At 47.6% G+C, this 17,427-nt stretch overlaps 1 pseudogene; it reads right to left on the bottom strand.

The window, feature by feature from the left end:
• Window positions 1–662: 662 nt before the first annotated feature.
• The window catches only part of LOC133751484 (gamma-taxilin-like), a 95,402-nt pseudogene continuing 78,637 nt past the window's right edge, over window positions 663–17,427 (bottom strand).

The raw sequence follows: 17,427 nt of genomic DNA, 5'->3' as shown, positions 1-17,427 counted from the left end.
TGGATGGACAGGCAGTCAGGTTGGTCCCAGTGGAAATTTAGGGTGCAAAATGCTTTCTTCCCCCAAAAGTTATCTTTAGTAAGGTTGAAAGTGTCCAGTTTTATCATAAGAATAGCAGGGAGTGGGGATTCCATCCTTCTGAGCTCACAGTTTTCTGTAAAAACAAGTTACCTATTCCACCCCTCCGGCAAAGAAGACTACAGATCAGGTCTTTTGACGGGTTTTGTCCTTGCCTTGTAACTGAATATCAAGCCGGTAAGTTTTTTCTTCCCCAAAACTGTGCTTAAAAACCCCAGTTCCCACCAACTCCATAGGGTTTTGCCTTTCTTGGAGCTTCCTCCAGGCCACTCTGGCTGGAGGTTTCTGACTTTAATAAATCTTGCTTTTACATCTTTGCCTTCACTTGGAAATTCTTCTTCCACGCGAGACACAGAACCAGGGTAATATTTTCTCTGCTGCCATTTCACCTGTAACATGGGGATGTGACGGCATTAGGAAAAGCATCCTTTGGTGTCGATCCAGTGGTGACTCTGTGGCCTCCATGCCACAGCTCTGCACCCTGGCAGTGTTGCAGGCAAGGCGGTGTGGGGTGGGGCGCCAGCAAACAGACTGCCGGGATGAGATCTCAGCCCTGGTGCTTCCTGATGGTCCTAGCTGGCTTCCTAAGGACTCCAGTCACAAGCCACATCGTCTGCAAAGTGGGAAGCAGGAGGGCGTCTCTGCAGAAGGTGTTCGGGAGGCAGAGTGACTTTCTCAAGGCTGACGCGAAGAGGGTGCTCAGGAAATGCAGACTTACCTGTCCGGCCGTACCTGTGGAGAGTGCACACACAGCCTGCTCATCAATTGAAAGATTTAATCCTACCTAAGCCTTTGTAAGGTTTTACTGGCAGTGATAGACAAGGAATTCCAGAAAATGTCACCCAGAAAGACTAAGGACATGCACCTTGGTCATTTAGATAGCTGTACTCCTGAGGATTCTGTACAAATCCCGACCTCTAGGAAGCCCCCAGTGAATAGCACCAATTGTTACTGTCAGGGAAAGCAATAGGAAACAGGTGAAATTATATATTTTTCTTAAATCCAAAACATCCTAAATACATTTCAACTTCAACCAAAATATTTTTTAAAACAGTGAGATACCTGGCATTCTCTTTCACACCAAGATTTTGAAATTCTCAATGTATTTCATACTTTCAGCAGATAGCAATTCACTAACTCTTCATCAGAAGGCTTGACTGTATTCAGATTTCATGAATTTACAGTAGGAAAAGTAGATTATCATATCGCACTTTTCCAAAGTTCAAAATTTCCCATTAACTGCAATACCAGTTTTAAAATTTAAATTAATTAAAATAGAATAAAATAGGCGTGAGCATTTGGGGCAGCAGTTAAGATGCCACTTGGAACACCTGCAGCCCATATCCAAGTTCCTGGTTTGAGTCTTGGCTCCTCTGCTTCCGTTACAACTTCCTGCTAATGTGTACCCCGGCAGGCAACAGATAATGGCTCAAGTACTTTGGTCTCTGGGAGACTCGAAATGAGTTTCAGGTTCCTGGCTTTGGCCTGGCCCATCTCTTGCTGTTGTGGGCGTTTGGGGAGTGGAAGGTCTCTTTTTGTTTCTCTGCTTTTCAAATAAAGTGAAAATAATTTTAAAAAAATGAATAAAACAAGAATTTCAGTTCCTCAGTCACACCAGCCACACGGAGTGCTCAGAAGCCGCCTACATCCGCTGTTAACAGACAGCACAGGCCCAAGTTTGCCCTTGTCTGATTGACTGTGGGCAAGTTTGCCGTGCTGACAAGCTAAGGCCACCCCTATGCTCACGCTCTTAGAGTCTCTGAGAACTCCTTCTCCAGCCCACAGACCGCCCGCACCGACATGGAATTCCCTTCTTACTTGAGCTATGCTAGTGGCCCTTTCCTTTTGAGGGTGAGTATGAGGGCCAGGAGGAGTTTCTCTTTCACAACATATATGAGTTCAAGTCATTACTCTGTCAAGTTCCTGCACAGTACCTCAACAGAAACTCATTTTTTTCTAGTTCTACACTTCCAGTTGTAGTAGGTGCCTCCAAGTGAGTGGGATGATTATGTGATAAGAAACCGAGGTAACAGTTTTGGCTATCTTCCATTCTGGGGTACTTTTAACTTGATACATATAGCCAAAGAAGGTCTGAGGGGTGTTACCCTCTTAGCCACCGCTTCATCATATCTATAATGAAAGCAAGGCTTGGATAATTTCCTGCACATGGGAAGATGTTCCTAAACAATATGTGAGTATGTGCCAGCAAACAGGAGCCACATGCACCTGCTCATTGACAACACCCCCCCAGGGAGCTTTAAAAATACTGGGGCCCAGGACTCTCTCTCTCTCTCTGCCTCTGCCTCTCTGCCTTTCAAATAAATAAATAAATAAATAAATCTTAAAAAAAAGAGATGGAATCCCATCACCATCTCTGAGCGTCAGCTTCAACATTTATAAATGAGAAAAGCTGCTAGTCCTCTTGACACCAGGGGGTTTTTCTCTCAAATAAGATTATTATTTTTATGCTGTTCACTTCCCATCTGGAAAGGTGGTGAATAGTTTCCCGGCCACACGGGACACAGCTGCTCCTCTCCTATGAGGAAGCACATGGCTAGGAAGCAGCCAGTGAGACTGTCAAAGTCCTTGCTGGCAGCATTTCCCAATCTTGATTTCAGAGCAACAGTTAGTTCCTCCAAAGGCTTGCTGTCCTCATTTCTGTCCTGGGCTGGTGACATTTCTGCTCAAACCTTTGTCCCCGGGGGGGGGGGGGGGGCAAGTCTTTCCGCATGTCCCTGGGGAAGCCTGGGAGGTGTGTCCTCAGGCTGAGAGTCTGGCTATGTTCCTTTCCCTTTGCCTGTTAAAACAAAGCATGACAGACTGGGGGCTTGAACTGCAGAAATCCATTGCCTCACAGTTCTGGATGTCAGAAGTCCAAGATCAAGATGGGAGCAGCACGGCCACATGGGAAGGGCCTGTGCCAGGCTCTCTCTGGCTCACAGGTGCTGGCAGCTCTGTATGTCTGCACATGGTCGTACTCTCTGTGTCAATATGGATTATAATGGGTCCACCCCAAGGAGTTCAGGTGAACTTAGCTTTCTCTGTAAAGGCCCAGTCTTGAGATACAGTCACATTTTGAGGTTGGGTCTTCAACTCTGACTGATAGGCACTCACACCGATCTGCTTTGGCAGGGAGGGTGCCCCTACCTGTTGCACCTCTGAGCTGACGGCTGGGTCACACCCAGAACAAAGGTTTGCCCAACACTGTCCTTGGGCCTCTTCACTGAGTGGCACCCTGTGTCTGCTGAGCACATGGGAGCTTTGTTTAGGATCTGTGGCCAACAATGCCACATAACTGGCTCCTCAACTTCTATCTGGCCTGGGTTTGGGCACTGCTTTCAGCAGTGCTGCTGCCTCAGTTTCTAGGGCCTAGCCCTTCAGCCACATTTGCTATCGTGCGGTTCCCTTTCCAAAGAAAGCACAGGAAGATAAATCCCAGGCGACTACCGCCAGCATGCCTAGCTCAACCAGTGGAATCACAGCCCAGGCAAATTCTGAATTATTTTTTTACCACTTCATACTTTATCTTTTTCATGTTAGAGTGATATTAATGCAAAGAGAACAGATTCCATGTAGTTCATAGATCCAATTCTAATCATATAATGATACTTCCTCCCTGTCTCCTACCCTGTCCCCCTCCATTACCCACCCCTATTTCTCCCTCCCTCTCTCCTTTCCTTCTTTCTTTTTTTTTAGTTTTGATTGAACACATTTTTAATTTCCATTATATTCAAGGGCTTCATAAAAAGTACAAACAAGTAAAAAGCAAAACACCATGGTTCAGCAGAAACAAGCTCATTAGTTATACGCTGTTTATGATTGTTTCTGCGCTATGGAAAATCCACTGTTGCAAAAGCAGCAGAACTGGGCAAAGCAACAGAAATTGCACACGATGCTTTCGTGGCTCCCCGGGGCTTCTGGGTGCACCGCAATCCTCAGGGGCACAGTTAGAGCTGGTTTCTGATTGGCAAAGCCTCCTGCATGGATGTGGCATGGATGATGCAAAGTGTGTTCACTCTACCTGCGGAGACTGAACTTTCTGACCTGTGGGTGTCAACATTCTGCTAGAGTGACAGGTCACTGGGGGATGATTTAAACCAATTAGTAATACAAAATCACACTATGCCAGTGATTTTCAAACCCGGCTGCACCTTGGAATCTTCTTGAAGCTTTTGAAAGCATGAATGCTGGAGGGCAGGCACTGTGGCGTAGCAGATAAAGCTGCCGCCTGCAATGCCAGTATCCCATATGGGTGATGGTTCAAGTGCTGGCTGCTCCACTTCCTATCCAGCTCTCTGCTATGGACTGGGAAAGCAGTACAAGATGGCCCAAGTCCGTGGGCCCCTGCACCCGTGTGGGAGACCCAGAAGAAGCTCCTGGTTCCTGACTTTGGATCAGCGCAGCTCCGGCCGTTGCGGCCAATTGGGGAGTGAACCAGCAGATGGAAGACCTCTCTCTCTCTGCCTCTCCTTCTCTCTGTGTGTAACTCTTTCAAATAAATAAATAAATCTTTAAAAAATATACATATATAAATTTTAAATTAAAAAAATCTTATTTTGGGGCTGGCGCTGTGGCGTAGCGGGTAAAGCTGCCGCCTGCAGTGCCGACATCCCATATGGACGCCGGTTCGAGTCTCGGCTGCTCCACTTCCGATCCAGCTCTCTTCTGTGGCCTGGGATGGCAGTAGAGGATGGCCCAAGCCCTTGGGCTCCTGCACCCACGTGGGGGACCAGGAGGAAGCTCCTGGTTCCTGGCTTCGGATCAGCACAGCTTGGGCCATTGCAGCCAATTTGGGAGTGAACCAGTGGGTGGAGGACTTCTCTCTCTCTGCCTCTCCTTCTCTTTGTGTGTAACTCTGACTTTCAAGTAAAATAAATAAATCTTTTTTTAAAAAAATCTTGTTTTAATTTAAGAGACAAAGACAGAAACAGTGAGAGAAGCTGGAAGCTGGACCCTCAATCCGGGTCTCCCAGGGAGGTGACAGGAACACAACTACTTAGTCCATCACCTGCCGCCTCTCAGGGTGTGCATTAGCAGGATGCTGGGACTCAACATGGAGCCAGGTCTCAAGCACTGTTACTCATGGTGTTGCCTCCAGGACATGTCCTATCTCTACTCCCCACAGCCACAGGAAGGCAAACATTACCTTGCTGGGTTTCCATTTCTTCCAAGACTACTGCCAGGTGTTATGCTCCCCTGGCTCAAAGACCATGGGAGCTGGCAAGAACACACGGCTTTGTCTTCCCAAACCTGGTTTCAGCAGAAGGTCGGTGGTATGTACCTGCGGTTGGATGGGCGCTGCAGAGTAAGGCAGCAAACCTTCCACAGAAGCCAGTGCTCCCGCCCAAGGCCGTTCTTTCAACTGTGACACAGTCCATAGTCTCTTGGTCCCTCCAACAGGGAGCCTGAGTCAGCTTCCTTTCTAAGGCCCTGCTTCAAGAGGCCATTATATCAGGGCCAGCACTGTGGTGTGGCGGGTAAGGCTGCTGCCTGCAGTGCTGGCATCCCATATGGGCGCCGGTTCTAGTCCTGGCTGCTCTTCTTTCTATCCAGCTCTCTGCTATGGTCTGGGAGAGCAGTGGAGGATGGCCCAAGTCCTTGGGCCCCTGCACCCGTGTGAGAGACCCAGAGGAACTCCTGGTTCCTGGCTTCAGATCGGCGCAGCTCCAGCCATTGCGGCCAACTGGGGAGTGAACCACTGGATGGAAGACCTCTCTCTCTCTCTCTATCTGCCTCATCTGCTCTCTCTGTGTAACTCTGACTTTCAAATAAAATAAATAAATCTTTAAAAAAAAAAAAGAGTCCGTTATATCATTCAATCATTCCAGCTGCTTGGAGATGTTATGGTGCGTGTAGCTTCCAGTAAATACCTAGGTGCTTGCCTGTCTTGCATTCTAGAGCCCTAAAACGGGAGCCCGGTCACTTTCAATAAGGGTTGCCCGTACATGGCTCATCGTCTTTCCAAGGCATGCAGGACCATTCGCTGGTCAGGTCGCCTGACAGGAGTGGCAAAGAGCAGTCCTATAGCAGTGTCCACACAAGTCACAGCACACCTGCACCCATCAGACCAGGTCAAAAAGGCCCAATGAAAGCTATGCCACATGGCAGTGGGCATTCCAGCCACCCCTGGCACTTGACGGGCATGTTCCTGGGCACAAGCAGTACGGTTTTTGCAGGCATCTAGGACCTGACAGGTCACAGGCAGCTTCTACGCCTTCACTGTGGCCCACATCATCTTTTACTCTGTATGTAGCAACTGTTGATGTAACCATTGAACACGTGATTTGCAGGGGACTTTTCCAACCAACGTGCATTAGCAAGGGCATCAACACCATCATTCCCTGGATAGGCAAGAGTCATGTGACCCATCACGTGGCACACAGTGATTTCTGATGTGTCATCTCCCACAAGTCTTGCCACAAGGCTTGGATCCACAAGCGCTGGTGCATTACTAATTTTTTTTTTTTTTTTTTGCATGCCGTGTCACTATCCAGAGGGTTATATCCTGATGGAGAGCCCAGCTGTCTACGCGAATAACGATAGATGAAGACTCATTGGCAACAACCAACCATGCAGCTTGTAACTCAGCCCATTGACTACTCTGTTCATTACCTGATTCCCAGCGAACTGTCTCGGTGGAAAGCCAGAAGGCTACTGCAGTCCACTGCTGGCTTGTCCTCTCCTGGATCTGTCCGTGCACCAGACCTCCACAGCAACCAGCAGAGGCCCTTCCTGGAACATACTAGGTACCAGTGCCTTAGCCTTCATTGTCTCTGGGAGGTCTCTGGGAGCGTGCTGTCAGTCACATAAGCCACAGGCCCCCAAATCCCTTGCAGGTCACCCTGCAAAGGCCTTGTGTTTAAAACTCCGCATGGCTGTAAGTAGGCAGCCCATTTGCCCCCGTGGGCATTTGTGCTGTCCCACTATGTGGCTTCACTGCCCCGTATCACTTCCAGCCAATGATAGGACATGAGGCGTCCACAGTGACAGGGCAATGCCCGTATGCTTTAGGTAGCATCAAGGCAGAGTACACTGCAGCGAGCTGTTTTTACTTAGGGAGTATCGAGTCTCTGCTCCTTTTCCATAGGCTGTCTCAGGCTTTCACGCCGCTGCCAAAGGCCCCACGCAAAGCCTTTGGTCAAGCCCACACTGGCGGGTGGGATCAAACATGTTGAGGGCCTGGGCGGCCTGTACATCCTCCTCAGCCACTGTGAAGGTTGCTTGCTGTTGCTCATCCTAACCTCACCTGACACCCTCTTCCCCCAAACAACACAGCAGCCTTGGAAGGTATGCCAAATGGGCGCTAAACACTCCCCAGTATCCCAACATTCCTACAAACTTTGTAGCCGCTCCACAGGAGTGAAAGCCTGACTCTTAACTGCCTCAGGGCTGACTCGGTCTTACCCAAGCAGACAACTCCCCAGAACCTGAGAGAGCATGCCGGTCCCTGATATTGGACTTGTTGACCACCCAGTCTTATGACTTTACATGGCTCAGCAAAGTGGGTATAACTGCTTTTAAATCTGCAAGAGAGTCTTGGGTTACAAGGGAATGCTCTTTTACTATATGACAGGCAGTCTTTAACCATTGCTGCAAAGCTGGGCACACAGCCAGAAACATTAATTGTTTTTTTTTTTTTGCCCCAAGAGCAAAATCTCATCCACCCGTGTACCCCACAAGTAGGTGGACTCAGAAGCCTTGGATAACACTGAGGCTCTGCATTGTCCTCACCAGCAGCGGATGCAACTCTCACAATTGCTGGGCAGTCTCCAGCGCTGGGTGGAGCTCAACGGGTGGTGACCGCTCCTTCCAGGCCACGAATGGAATTTTTTTTGTCTCCATCTCTCATCGGCTGTGCTGTTTTTTTCTGCCTCTTGCTGGCTGTTCTCAGGGTCCAGCAGTTGCAACATTGCCCTGTGTCTCAGTTGTGCACCTCCTGAGCTTTGGAGGTCTCCCAGGGAACGGAAGGCCCAGATGGTCCTCATTGCAGACACTCTGGTCACGTACTGGGCTGCTTTTCCTAGGAGAGTGCTCAGCCTGCAGCCTGAGGCCTTTGCCTGGCTCTGTCCATGCCCCACCATGGAGAGGGATTGCAGTACCAGCTGATGCTCACCTTTTTTGCAACCCCAGACTCCCACTTGGTGCCACTGATGCAGCCCCTGGTGGGCTTGTCCATCCCTGTACCAAGCACCAGGGAGAGGCCGGTCCACAGCAGATCCTGCATATCTGAGTAGCCCACTGGGTGGAAAACATGTTGCAAGCCTGGGTTCTTGATCCCAGGGATCTTAAAACATCTATAGCACGGAACTCATCACAGGGATGGGGCTGGTAGGAACCGTGGAGGATGGAACATTCCTTCCTACCACATATAAATGCTCCCGAGGTCCCAAAACTTAACAACCAAGGGTGGTGGGATCAGCCCCAGGTGGGTGCCCTGGCTTGAGACCTCACCTGCCTCCATAAGTTCTCAGCAGGTTTTTTTTTTTTTTTTTTTTTTTATAGCAGAGTCATTTTTACCTCTGTTTTGGTCTTTGTCTCTTTCCTGGGTGTTGGAGCTCCTTTACTTGTGCTTTATAAGGGCCGTGTGAGTCAAGGTCTTTAGTTACTGCTCCCAGAGCTGCTGCAGCCACCTCTCCTTTCCTCCCACCCTTTCCCCAGAAGTGAGGGAGGTGGAATGCATGGTCTTGGGCTGGGGCACACCACGGCTGCTCTCCGTGCTGCTGCCTTTTTTTTTTTTTTTTTAAATTTTTTGAGGTGCACTGCAATCTCTGCTTTTCTTCAATTTTTGTCTGCAACTCAATTTTACCTCCTGCCCACGGGACAGTGAGAAGGACCCAACCCACAGTATCTGCCATTATCTGAGCATCCCTCTGTTCCTTTCTGCCCTCTCTAAGGCAACCAGCAGGCCCCATTCTTGGGTTTCAGCCTGCGGTCTGGTATCACATCCTGCCCACAAGGCAGTTAGAAGACCCACCCTGTGGCCCCTGCTGTTATCCGGGCATGTCCTTGCTCAGATACCTTTCCAAGCATGTGCAATGTCTTCTCTACACTAGGGGTGAGCCATCTACTCCAGTCCACTCCTGGGAGGCACTGCAGCCCACAAGGCCACAGCCACCAAGCACCATGGCTAACCACCCCTGAATTCCACCCTCCACACCCTGAAAGGAATCAAGTATGCTAAAATGTTTGCCTGGGGCTCAGGGCCCAGCACAAGCGAATTCAGATTTGCCCAGCTCAGAGAACAGCTCAGAGCTCTTGGTGTGCTGCTCAAAGTGACAGTGAGAAATATACAAGGAACAGCACCTAGCCCCCAGTGGCAGTGGGGCCACAAGTGGGGTCTTTGTGTCCATGGTGGCAATTGGATGCACACACAGAGACATCTGCAAACATCTACCCACAGCCACATTTAGCCACACATCCACATACAGCTGCATCCACGTGCCACATTCATCCACAAGCAGCCTATCCACCAATAGCTGTGCCTAGCCATGCCCCCCTAGCTGCTCACATAGATTTACAGATAAAAGTGTCCCAGAGCCAAACATTTATGTAACAGGGCTGTAGGCAGCTAGCCGAGCAGGTGGAACTGTCAGTTGCCATGACATTTGTTGACATAGAGGGACACAGACAAGGGGGCATAATGGTGGGGGAACTTGATAACTGTACCTTCCCAACAACTTGTCTTCAAGTTCAGAAATTCTTCATCTGCTTGATATAGTCTATTGAGCCTCTCAACTGTATTTTGAATTTCAGTTATTAAGTTATTCAGCTCAAAGATTTCAGGTTTGGTTCTTTAATCATCTCAGTCTTTTTTCCTGAATCTCTCACTCAGATCATGAATTGTTTTCCTAATTTCACTGAATTGTCTGTGTGAATTCTCCAGTGTCTCACTGAGATTCTTTATGCTGATTATTTTGAATTCTTTCTCAGACATTTCATAAACATCATTTTCTTTGGGGTCTGCTTTTAGAGACTAATTATGTTCACGACAGGTATGGTGTCATGTTCTCTTGATTTCTCATCCTTCTTGGGCTATATGCTGATATTTGTGGATCTATTATCTCTACCAATTCTGTAGGGAAGCTTTTGTACTGAAACATACCTTCTGAAGAAATTCTTAGGGTATCAGTTTGTTATGCTGCATTGAGTTTGGTTCTAGTTGGACACTGTATCTGTACATGAAGATACTTCAAAAAGTTCATGGAAGGGGCAGGTGATCAGCCTATCGGTTAGGTACCTGCATCACACATTGGAGCACCTAGGTTTGAGTCCTGGCTCTGCCCTTGAGTCCATCTTCCTGCTAAGACACACCCTGGAAGGCTGCAGGTGATAGCTCAAGTGGTTGGGTCCCTGCCACCCACACAGGAGATCTGGATTGAGTTTCTGGCTTCTGGCTTTAGCCTGGCCTGGCCACAGCCATTGTGGGCATTTGGGAATTGAACCAGCAGTGGGGACCTCCCTCTAAGTTTCTGTCTCTCAAATAAAAAGAAAGACAGTAAAGTAATATAAAATGTATATTTTGGCAAAATTAAACTTGGATTTGTAAATTATTCTGTTCTAAAATAAGTTTTTGAATTCTATTTTTCCACAAGCTTTTGAAAATACCCTTGTAGTGTCTCCAGCTGTTATCTGTGGTTTTCAGTATGGTATGTGTGGCACTTGGAACAAGGAACCACTTCATGTTGGGGTAGGGGCATTCCAGAGACCCAGGTGGGCACAAAGCAACAAGGATTGGAGGCTTGCAGCATTTCAGCAGCCCCAGGCTGATGTGGCACAATACATACAGCAGTGGGAAGATGCCCGTCACTTTCTGTAGGCCTGGTGGTGGTGGGACCACTCCAGCAGGTCTTAGTGAGTGCCATGCACACCGGTCAGTCCCCAGCAGTGGTGTAGGGATGAGGTTACTTCAGCTGGCTCAAGTAAGTGCTGTGCAGGGGTCATAGCTGCAGGCACATTGTGCGCCTCAGTCTCTGAGGCCCATGGTGGGGAGGGGCTGCCGTGGTGATGGCAGCAGGAGTGGGCTGTGGGTAGGTTTGGTCCTGAAATGGCATCGTGCAGCAGCTGGGTGGAGGAGAGGACAAGGTGAAACGAGTCGCCCTTCTGGAATGGTGCAATGGTTGCATACTCTCTGGTAGCCTCCAAACTGGCTCAGGCCCATGTGGGCTGCAAGATTCCCTTGCAGCAAAACCTCCAGGTCCACAGTGTCAATGGAGGCCTACTGTTGACCTTTTGCCCATCATGGGGAGACTTTCTCAGGTTCAAGTTGGTCTGGACTGGGCAGCAGACAATCGATGCAAGGCACCTCATTTTCTCTTCGAGGCCATCCGAGTATCTATTCCATAGTCTTTCTGATTCACTCACAGTGCACGCCAATGCTCTTCCCCAGATATTCTAGCTAAATAGCATCTGTTTGTTTCTGATCTTTCTTTGTGGGACAGAAGTGTGGCCAGTGCCTCTACTCTTACTGGAAGTTCCTGCATCTTTCTTTCTGTCACTTGAAAGACAGGTTTTCATTTTGCTCAGATTCCTATTGTTTCTGATAAAGAGTTGGCTCCAATTCTTGTCATTATTTTTCTGTATATATTGTGTTTTTTTTTCTCTTTAAGGTGTTTCTCCTATCTTCTGTTCTTGAAAATTTTAGTATGATTTTTTTTGTATCCACCTTTTTTTTTTTGGAGTTTATTGAACTTGGATTTCTGATGTGGTGCTTTTAATCAAATTTTGTAAAATTTCAACCAATATATCTTTTACATAGATTTTATACTGCACTATTTCCCTTCTCATCCTGAAACTTTCAATAAAGATCATTTAAATTACTTAATACCTCACCACAGTTCACTGAAAGCTGGTCTGTTTTATTTATTTGTTTTTTAAATTTTCCTTCCCTCTAGTTTAGTTTGTGGATTTTTTAATGACTGGTTCTCAAGTTCACAGACTCCTTCTCCTGTAATGTGAAATTTTCTCTAACTTCCATTTGATGACTGTTTGAGTTGAATATTGTTTCTTTCACTTCTAGGAAATAGAAGTGTTTCAGTTTCCATCTGGTTCTTTTTCAGAATTCCCTCTCCTGACATTCTCTAATCCTTTACTAATTACACTCATTTTCTCTGGTGGTGTAAAAAATATCTTCCTAGGGTTCCATCCAGCTCTCCCCCCACCCCCTCTGCAGGTCCCCAGTAGCTCTGCCAGCAGGAGGAGTGGCAGCAACCCTGTAGCCCAGCTGGGCACAGGCTCTCAGTGCACCGCGGCCCCGTAGACACCCAGCATGCACCCTCCCTGCCGCCAAGATGCCCAAGAGGAAGGTTGGCCCAAGGAGGAGCCCACGAGGAGATTGGAGAGGTTGTCGGCTGAACCTGCTCCTGCAAAGGTGGTAGCCCAAAAAGGCAGTTGGGAAGGAGAGGTCCTCGGACAAGAAAGTGCAAGCAATGGGGAAACAGGGGAGCGAAGGGAAAGAGGTCAAGGTAGCCGGCGCCCCGGCTCACTAGGCTAATCCTCCGCCTTGCGGCGCCGGCACACCAGGTTCTAGTCCCGGTTGGGGCACCGATCCTGTCCCGGTTGCCCCTCTTCCAGGCCAGCTCTCTGTTGTGGCCAGGGAGTGCAGTGGAGGATGGCCCAAGTGCTTGGGACCTGCACCCCATGGGAGACCAGGATAAGCACCTGGCTCCTGCCATCGGATCAGCGTGGTGCACCGGCCGCAGTGCGCCTACCGCGGCGGCCATTGGAGGGTGAACCAACGGCAAAAGGAAGACCTTTCTCTCTGTCTGTCTCTCACTGTCCACTCTGCCTGTCAAAAAAAAAAAAAAAAAAAAAAAAAAGGGTTAAGGTAGCACACCAAGAAACTAAAGATTTGCCTGCAGAAAATGGAGACCCTACAATGAGGAGAGTCCAGCCTCTGGTGAACAGAGAAGGAAGGCACATCTGATTAATATCATGCATCACGTCTTACCAGTACTCTCTGTCTCTCTTGTACCATCTAGAGGACTTTTTAAAAAAAATTTTAATTTACTTATTTGAAAAGTAGAGTTACAGAAAGAGAAGGAGAAACACACACACACACACACAGCTCTTCTATCCCCTGGTTCACTCTCTAAATGGTTGTGATGGCCAAAGTTGGGCTGATCCAAGCCAGGAGCCAGGAGCTTCTTCCTGTTTCCCATGCAGGTACCGGGGCGTGAGCACTTGGGCCATCTTCCACTGCTTTTCCACACTCATCAGCAGGGAGCTGGATCAGAAGTGGAGCAGCTGGGACATGAACAGGCAGCCAAATGGGATCACAGGCAGCAGCTTAACTTGCTACACCACAACACCAGCTACAAGGGGACTATTTTTATCAACTATTTTGTAAATGCAATTTTTAGTAGCATTAGAAACACTATGGCAGCAAAGAAATATTATTAAGAAGGAAGGACGCCCACCTCATCCCATTTTTTTTAAGTGTAAATGATTTTTTAAAGGTGAAGTATTTTGCTGGTTGTTTATTTTTTGGTACAACCAGAAAATAGTGAGGTATTGAATTATTGGAGGCTTTGACTGTCTTGGGTGTCAGCTTAACATTCCATAGGTGGGGAGTGAGTTTTATGTCCTACAATACAACACATGCTAAATGACAATTTGGAGTCAGAGTTGTGCATTTAGTCTGTTTTGAATATTTTCTATTACTTCTCCTGTGTTGTTTAGTAGAATTGGCTCCTACAGAAAACCACCCCTTGTTGCTCTGTTAGAATCGTGTGCTCTGTAACATCTTTCCCTGTGGGAGTCCAGTTTTCCTAATGATTGTGTTCATGTGTTGTGAAAGATTGAAAATTTGACTATGTCATGCATATGATATTAAATTGTGAATGGGTGGGAATTTATGCAACAGCAACCTTTGAAGATACTGATACTTGAAAACCTCTTACGAAGGCTCAAAATTTGAAATTTTGCCTCCAGATTTGAAGCTGGAAAGTCACTGGAAAAACTTTTTAAAACAATTCACAGCGTCTTAGATTTTCTGCGTGTATGTTCAGAATTGTGTGCAAACTAAATTTGTCAGTGTACTGATTCTCAGTGCCAATAAAATCTCAATTATGAACAAAAACTTTCTACTAGTTTTACAATTCTTGTCCGCTAATTCCAACATCTGGGTCATCAATGCTCTTCAGCTATTAACTTTGTTTTTTTTTTAATTTATTTATTTCTTTTATTATTATTAATATTATTATTATTTGCTTTTGCTGTGGTCACTCTCATTGGCAGAATTCCTTTTCCCCTTTCCTGGACGTGGGTTCCTGTCTTTAAAAGACTCCACTTTGAGGCTGAAGGTGCCAAAAGCTGCTTGAGAAGCCGCCTTTGAACTCCGTCTGGGAAGATGGTGAGAAGGAAGCAGGAGAGATCACTCTTGATTTTAAAAAATTAAAAGAAAAAAAAAGTCCCACAATCTACAGGTCATTCCTTACTCCATCAGTGATGAGACTGCCCTAAAGAAGAGGAAAAACAGGCCAGTGCCCCGGGCCTTCCTCCCAGGGCCAGGGCCCCCGGCTGGAGCGGAAGTGGAGGCTCCTTCCGGCCGTGGGGGTGTGAAGGGGAAGGAGTGGAAGGAAAAAAGGAGAGACAGAGAGAGCTCAGAGCCTTGGAACAGACACTCCCCCTGCTTCCAGACCCACCCGCTGCCCGGCCCAGGCCCAGGCCAGCTCCCACTGCCTCCTCTGAGTATTAACTTTGTTTTTATTTAGTTTGCTTCAAATTCTGTTGTTTCTTCAAGTTTCTAAGTCATTTTCATTTGTATAATGAAGCTGTAAAAAGTTCAATGAAAATGAATATTACAAAAAAACCTTGTGTTGTTTTCAAACATTTTTGTGTCAAAATAAACTTATATGTTTTAATTCCATTGTTCTGCAAGCCTTTTTAAAAAATATTTATTTATTTGAAAGATAGAGTTACAGAGAGGCAGAGACAGAGAGAGAGAGAGAGGCAGAAACAGAGGTCTTCCACCTGCTGGTTCACTTCCCAAATGACTACAATGGCTGGAGCTGGACAGGTCCAAAGCCAGGTGCCAGGGACTTGTTCTGGGTCTCCCTAGTGGGTACAGGGGCTGAGGGACTTGAGCCGCTTTCCCAGGCCATAGTAGAGAGCTGGATAGGAAGTGGGGCAGCCAGGGCTTGAACCAGAGCCTATATGCGATGCCACCATTGCAGGTGGAGGCTTTACCCACTACACCACAGTGCCGGCCCCTCCAAACCCCCCCCCCTTTTTTTTTTAAGATTTATTTATGTATTTGAAAGTCTAAGAGAGGAGAGGCAGAGGAAGAGAGAGGTCTTCCATCTGCTGGTTTACTCCCCAATTGGCCACAACGGCCGGAGCTGTGCCAATTTGAAGCCAGGAGCCAGGAGTTTCTTCCGGGTCTCCCACACAGGTGCAGGGGCCCAAGGATTTGGGCCATCTTCTACTGCTCTCCCAGGCCATAGCAGAGAGCTGAATCAGAAGTGGAGCAGCTGGGACTTGAACCAGTACCCATATGGGATGCCAGCACTGCAGGAGGCAGCTTTACCCGCTATGCCGCAGTGCCGGCCCCTGATGAAAATATTAACAAATGGAGTGGCTGTGTATAAAACCTGCTGCCCACTCAGACATCTGTCCCAGATACTAAATATCTCTGATTGCAGCCTGAAAAGGTGCTTTCCCAGGTGCATTAGCAGGGAGCTGGATGGGAAGTGGAGCAGCTGGGACTTGAGCCGGTGCTGGTATTGCATGCTGGCAATGCAGGCTGTGGCTTAACTCACTACACCATTGCTTCTTGACCTTTTATGATCTCTTCTGGCTGTTGTCATGCTGGTGGCACTGGTGGGAGTGTCAGTCAGCATTGAAATCAGATTATAATGAAGTCTGAGATCTTTTCTAGATCGCTCAAGCAGCCAGATGACATGCTTCTAGAATCAAGCCTTGGAATCTGCTTTTTAACAAATACACCAGGTGGCTCTGAGGCAGAATCTTTGAAATGCAAGCAGTCTTTGTAAACCTAGTTAAGAAATTTGCTTTGCATACATGTTTCCCGGGATCTCTGCTTCTGTCTAATCCTCTAGGGTTACTGGTAGAGTCTGCATTACTGGAAGGGCCCATAGTTGACATGCAACACTGGATGGGCACACAGGAAGGTCTCCAAGTGGGTGGGTACAAAATGGTGACTGCGTGAGACACAAAAGGAAAACACTGGCCCTTTGCACACTGAAGGGGCAGAGGGCATTGTCCACAGGGGAAACTCATGGCGCTCACAAGGACATCCATGTGGGACAGTAGAGGGACACATAGAACCATGTAGGATGTTGAACCCACACAAGAACTTTCCCCTTGAGAAACTGAAAGGGAATATATCCACTAGGGGCTTGGAAGGACAGACACCTGGTCCTTGTAGGCCTCTGAAGTGAAGGAGCTGGCAGCCACGAAGGTGAGAAGATGCCCTAGAGATGCTAATTAACTGGGCTATGGGCACCAAGGAGGGAAAGAAAAGTTGGGGTGAGCCACCACCGATAGCACCTGCTCAGAAGTCCCTGTACAACCTGGAGAAGCTCCCCAGGTTTGTGAGCTCCTCAAAGGGAGGGATTGTGTTCTGTGTGTCATCACATCATTAGAACCTGTCACAATGGTGGCACATAGTATGTACTCAGTGTATGAGAGGATGGCCAAATAACCTATCCCCCAAACTGAGCTGCTTTGGTAGTAAAATGGGGTGCCAGCAATATTATACTGGGATAAGAGGTATAAACCAGGACTGTTCTAGGCAAACTGGGAAGCTTGGCTTTCCTACCAATAAATCTTAGGTAAAAGGTGGTTAGACAAATAAGGATCTTCCTTCCTTCCTTCCTTCCTTCCTCCCTCCCTCCCTCCCTCCCTCCCTCCCTCCCTCCCTCCCTTCCTTCCTTCCTTCCTTCCTCCCTTCCTTCCTTCCTTTTCCTTCCTTTCTTTTTTTTTTCTTTCTTCCTTCCTTCTTTCCTATTTGTAATAAAAAATAATGGCTTATTTGAGAGGCAGAGTGACATACAGAGAAAGCTCTCATTTGCTGGTCCACTTCCCAAACGCCTGCAATGGCTGGGGCTAGGTTAAAGCCAAAGCTGGGATCTGGGAACACAATCCAGGTCTCCCACGTGGGTAACAGGAACTCAATCACTTGAGCCATCCTTGCTGCCTTCCAAGGACTGCACTGATAAGAAGCCAGAATCAGTTGTTGAACCCAGGCATCCCAGTATGGCACATGGACATGTTAATTGGTGTCTTAACCACTAAGCTAAAAGCCCACTGCATGGTTCTTATGAATTAGAAAAAATAACTTTACACACCATAAGATACCACCAACTGGTATTTCAGCCAAGAAGAAAA

The sequence above is a fragment of the Lepus europaeus genome, chromosome 2 (genome assembly GCF_033115175.1).
Source record: "Lepus europaeus isolate LE1 chromosome 2, mLepTim1.pri, whole genome shotgun sequence".
Taxonomy (NCBI): Eukaryota; Metazoa; Chordata; class Mammalia; order Lagomorpha; family Leporidae; genus Lepus; species Lepus europaeus.
The sequence above is the reverse complement of the archived record's forward strand: the minus strand, read 5'-3'. Positions and strand labels throughout refer to the sequence as shown.